We start from the raw sequence: 6117 nt of genomic DNA, 5'->3' as shown, positions 1-6117 counted from the left end.
GGGTGTTTGGTTGGAGCAATTGAGGTCTGATAGGAATAAAAATGGATGACTTCCATTCCAAGGAGTTCTATTTCGATTATCATTTCAGAGAGGAATGGGAATGATCCAATTTTTGACCATCTTCAGGAGAATCAAAATCTTATTCCATTGGAATGAGATAAAATTTTAAAAAAAAATTTCTAGAAGGCTCCAGTGCCGATCATATGGTGGGGGATCTGGCCGATGATGGCGACCATGGGGATGGAGTTGAGGAGGATGTCGGTGAGGCTGGAGATCAGGTTAGTGGCGTCGAGGTCGGAGGTGGTGATGCAGATGCCGGGGCGGCCGATGAAGCGGGCATAGCCGGAGGCGATGAAGACCTTGTCTTGCTCGTGGCGGAGGAGGTGGTTAATGATGGAGGGAGAGTGGATGAGGGCCTGGTGGATCTCCATGGAGGCGCCATCGGGGTAGGCAAAGACATCGGTGACGCCTTTGCGCTCGAGGACTTTGACGAAAATGTCTGCGCCTTTACGGGGCTTATTAAAGAACAAGCGGTAGAGAGGGGAGGAGGCAGCGATGGAGGGGGTGGGGGAGGCGTGGGAGGCATCCAAGGTCGGGGAGGTGAGGGAGGTTTGTGGTGCCGAAGCCAGGTGAGGAGAGGGGAGGGGGTTTGGTGGCATCGGAGCCGGAGGATAGGAGGGGGTTTGATGGTCGCACAGAGCTGGATGTGATGCGGACGGTGGTGGGGCGGGGGCAGCGCAGTCGCGAGAGGAGGGGGCTCTGCGGCAGAGAAAAAGAAGCATGGGGGGCCTTCCTTCCTTCACCTCTCTCCTTTTTTTTTTCTTTTCATTTCTTATCTATTTTTCTTTTTTTCTTTCACTTTTTTTCTATTTTTCACAAAATTATTTATATTTTATGTTTTATTTTAAAAAATATTTCATAAAATATTTTATTTTTTTATTATTATATTTAATTTTTATTTAATATTAATTTTTAAAAATTTTAGTTAAGAATAAAAATAAAAATTTAAGTTGACTTCGATTCCTATTTTGTATGAACCAAGCAATAACAATGAAAATCATCCATTCCGATTTCAATTTCGATCACGAATCAAATATTTTGAAAGATTAGACTATTTCGATTTCAATTTCAATCTATTTCAATTCTCATTCTGATTTCAACTTCGATCGCGAACCAAACACCCCCCTCAACTTAGTGATTTAGAAGCATGTACTCTTAGATTTAGTTGTATTTTAAATGAACAAATATGCATGTGCATGGCCATGCTCTTGGGGTGAAGACAGCAAGTACGAAGGGATTTTGTTTGCAAGTCCAATGGTTGTCGCAGTCTTTCTTGGTATTGTAAAAATAGTCTTCCAACCATCAATGACATTGTCACTTCTTCTGTTAGGTGGATATCTGGCCAGGACACCACATTCCAAGATCTTTTCAGTACCATACGATGCAGCAAGAAGAAAGAAGAAATGAAATAAAATAATCAAAATATGTGAATTAGCCACAAAAGAGCTCGCCTCCACGGGGAATGCAAACTTCACTATGAAAAAAAAATTTACAAGAAGAGACCTCACCCTCAACCCTTGTACATTCAATTCTCTCTCACTAGAAGTTTCCCTCACAAAATCTCTCTTTCTCTTGGAAGATCCCCTGAAGTGCCTGGCGACCGCTGTTCAGAAGCCTCTGCTCCTTGTCTCTCAGCGCTTCCGCCTCTCTTTTCTCTCTTCTTGGGTTCTACATGGCTGAGAAAATGAACCACACCTCTCTCTGTTCGTCACAGGCCTTTTTAAAGGCTTAAACTGGGTTTAAACCTAATTAGATTAGGTTTAGGTCTCCTAAACAAGCCAAATCATGCTCCTGAACCGTCGGATCGTCATCGGAAACTCACTGGGCTGTTCGATCGCGATCGGTCCACGGAATAGTACCGTGGACCGCATGAAATGCATGGGAAATGCCCACGCAGTCCACAGGCCCAGCTGTGGACTGCCCGATCCACGGTGGACCGGTGTAAAGGGCCAGGCAGGCCGCCTGGGCCTGGGCGGGCCCGCGCGCGCGGGCCTGGGCCACGCTTGCACGTGGGCCTGCACACGGGCTGGGCCGTGCGTCCTGTGCGCCTGGGTCGCACGTCCCGGGCGCCGCCGCCTGCGGCCGCATCGCTGCTGCCCGCCGCGACCGTCGGTGGTCCTCCATCGCCTCGAGTCTCGTGCCGATTTCAAAAGCTCGTATCTCCATCCGAGCTCCGTTTCGGATGATCTTGGTCTCGTTGGATTCCATTTTTCACCACGAACCTCGTTGTGGACTGAATCTCGAGGCGTCAAATCCTTACAATCTCCATCTCGACTCGATATTCAGCCTCTTTCAAACTCTGAGAGCTTCTGGATCTCCTCTCCCCCATGCCCTGGGGCAATCGCTTGCTGATCATGGATGGGCAAACATGGGAGTCGAGCCAGACTGCTCGATCCCATCTCCATCATATGCTGTGCTCCTCCTTACCTGAGACCTGCTCGGGGTATCATCCTGCGACAATAGGAATCTTACCTTGCGACGTCGCCTCTCATCCTCCCGAGTCTCCTGTCTTGTGCCCGATCCGCCTCTTGGAGCTCCACCTCGCTCTGGGCTCCTCCTGACTCCCGAAGCTCCATCTCGCACTGGGCTCCCCGCCAGGTAATAATGTTCTCTGCTCTCCTTCTTCCCATCCAGCACAATCATATTGCCGCATAGCACCCTCAGGATTCCTCCACCAGCTACCATCCTGTAGCCTCTCGAATCCAGTCTGCTAAGTGAGATAAGATTCCGTCTGAAATCGAGTATGTATCGAACCTCCCCCAATCTCCTCACTGCACCGTCATGTGTCCTCCAGCTAACCGTCCCAATGCTTCTGATCGCACAGCTCGATCCATCCGACAGATATACAGTGCCCTCACTGTTCTCCAAGGAGTCAAACTGCTCCTCTCTGCAACATACATGATAGGGACATGCAGAATCTAATATCCACTGCTGGGAAGAAGTAGATACCTCATCAAATATCTCAAAGATATCTCCATCTGAATCGCTGCCGGCCGTCGCTATAGCAGCCACTGTTCGATTTTTGAGTTGAGGGCAATCTCTGGCTAGATGCCCTAACTCCTCATACCGGTAACACCTGATTTTGCTCAAGTCCCTCCTGGACTTAGACCGTCCTCGTTGCGATCTCCTGTCGCTCTGTCTACCGCCTCCTACTCCTCCAGAAGCCACCAAAGCTGAGCTATCGCCACCTGAGCTTGAAGCTGGGTTCTCCCTCCTGAGAACCTCGTTCTGGAGTATCGCCGCGGTGACCTCGTCCATCTTGATAGTGCTCTTCCCCACTAGAAGAGCAGTCACCAAGAACTCATATGAAGGAAAAAGCAACGCCAGCAAAACCAGCGCCCTGGTCTTCTCCTCAACGTTCTCACCAACGCTGAGGAGGTCGGTGAGGATTTTCTGGAAGTGGCTCAAATGCTCCTGCACGCTCTGTCCCTCAGTCATCCGCAGTTGGTAAAATTACCTCAAGAGAAAAAGTATGTTGGTGAGAGACTTCGCTATGTACAACTCCTCGAGCTTCGACCACAGCATCATCGGGAAAGTCTCGCTCAGCATATGGATCACCACCTCATCCGTCAGGTACATGCAGATGATACTCACCGCCTGCATCTGTAGCCGTTTTCAATCCCGCACCTCCATAGTGGTCGGCTTCTCATCGTACAAGAGAGCATCGATCAACCCCTGTTGGATGAGCACGTCCTTCACCCTTGCCTGCCACAAGAAGAAATTGCTCTTACCATCGAACTTGTTGATCTCCATCTTGATTGTTCCTGTCTTCTCCATCTCAGTCTTGCTCACCACCACTGCAATCTGCGTCTTTGTATCGCCTTGCTCTGATACTACTTGTTGGATGGATGTCTGGTTAGGACACCACCTCCCAAGATCTTTTCAGTACCACGCGATGCAGTAGAAAGAAAGAAGAAACAAAACAAAACAATCAAAATACGTGGATCAGCCATAAAAGGGCTCGCCTCCACGGGGTATACAAACTTCACTATAAAAAAAAATTTTATAAGAGGAGACCTCACCCTCAACCCTTCTACACACAATTCTCTCTCACTAGAAGTTTCCCTCACAAAAGCTCTCTCTCTCTTGGAAGACCTCCTGAACCCCTGAAGTGCCTGGCAACCGCTGTCCAGGAGCCTCTGCTCTTTGTCTCTTAGCGCTTCCGCCTCTCTCTTCTCTCTTCTTGGGTTCTGCACTGCTGAGAAAATGAACCACACCACTCTCTGTTCGTCACAGGCCTTTTTAAAGGCTTAAACTGGGTTTAAACCTAATTAGATTAGGTTTAGGTCTCCTAAACAAGCCAAATCACGCTCCTGAACCGTCGGATCGTCACCGGGAACTCACTGGGCCGTTCGATCACGATCGGTCCATGGAATAGTGCCGTGGACCACGTGAAATGCATGGGAAACGCCCACGCGGTCCACAGGCCCAGCGGTGGACCGCCCGATCCACGGTGGATCGGTGTAAAGGGCCAGGCAAGCCGCCTGGGCCGGCCCGCACGTGCGGGCCTGGGCCGCGCCTGCACGCGGGCCCGCACACGGGTTGGGCCACACGCCCGGCTCGGCCGCCCGCCCGCCTGAGCCGCACGTCCCGCGCGCCGCCGCTTGCGGCCGCGCCGCTGCTGCCCGCCGCCGGCCGCCGGCGGTCCTCCACCGCCTCGAGTCTCGTGCCGACTTCAAAAGCTCGTATCTCATTCATCCGAGCTCCGTTTCGGGTGATCTTGATCTCGTTGGACTCCGTTTTTCGCCGCGAACCTCGCTATGGGCTCAATGTAAGCTGAATCTCGAGGCGTCAAATCCTAACATCTTCTTTTCACTTGGCTCGTCAATAGATCGTTTCCTTTTCTCAATCTTGGCCCTGGGACATTTGCAACTGGTAGATCCTTTACCTCAATCCTCAATATTGGTGAAATGGATGCCCCCTCTCCATGGTTGGTTAAGGTAAATTTTGTTGGGTCCGTGAAGAAGGGCAAAGCCCGTGCTGGATTCATTATTCGAGATCACTTTGGGAGATTACTTTGTGCTAGTGCCCGTGCTTTCTCTTCATCCTCAGTTCTTTGTACTGAACTTCAGGCAGCTTGGGAAGCTCTGAAGATGGTATCCGCTGCTTGGACTCATCTTTCCATCATACTGGAAGGTGATTCCATCTCGATTATCCGATGGCTTTCAAAGAGTTCTTTGAGCTTCTCATCTTATCCATTGATCAAAGAGATTTTGGTACTGTCTTCTTCTTTCCATCATTTCTCTGTTCGGCATATATCCAGACAGGAGAATGCCATGGCAGATTAGTTGACAAATTCTAGTACATCATTCGATATTTTTCATTCTACTCGGCTTCACCCGAAGTTGGCGTTGTTATGAGCTGCTGATGCTCAAGGATTGTGTTATCTACGGCCTCCATAAATTTTATTTGACTGATTTTTTATATTTTTTGTGTTTCTATTTTATTTTATTTTTATTCTTATGTTACAAAAAAAAAAACGATCTTCCAACCATGTCACAAGTTGTTATGGTCAAGGGCTCGTGGCTCGTGCTAATCGGTCTCCGCTTTTGCATATGTAAGCTATAGCATGGGCTTTCATGGTTTGTTCTTTAAAAGATACCTCGCTGAAGAGAGAAGGTCCTACTTTGTATAAGCCTGGCTCACAACCAAAGTAAAATTAATGATGCTCTTCCATCTTCCTCCAATACCACGACACAAGTCATGCTTCCTCCAATAGCTGTCATGATCCCCATGGCCTAAAACATTTTTTGAGTTCCCAACAGAATAGCTATAAGCAACAAATACTTGAAGCGCGGAAGGAAATATTTTCTTTCAAGCTGCGCAAAATATAACTGATATCAACATGCATCATCAGGAAGTTACGAGAGCAAAGCAGGAATAACCAAAAACAGAAGCAAACGATGCCCAAATCAACAACCATGGGAGGGAGTCGGAATGGGAGCTCCCATGACTCACCTTTTAACCAACCATTCCGTCCTCACCAAATGCAAGTCTCACCTCAGAGAACGTCACTGGTTTCATCTTTGCTCTTCTAGTTCATCCTAGTGGTGAAGT

This window comes from Elaeis guineensis, chromosome 12 (genome assembly GCF_000442705.2).
Source record: "Elaeis guineensis isolate ETL-2024a chromosome 12, EG11, whole genome shotgun sequence".
Classification (NCBI taxonomy): Eukaryota; Viridiplantae; Streptophyta; class Magnoliopsida; order Arecales; family Arecaceae; genus Elaeis; species Elaeis guineensis.
The sequence above is the reverse complement of the archived record's forward strand: the minus strand, read 5'-3'. Positions refer to the sequence as shown.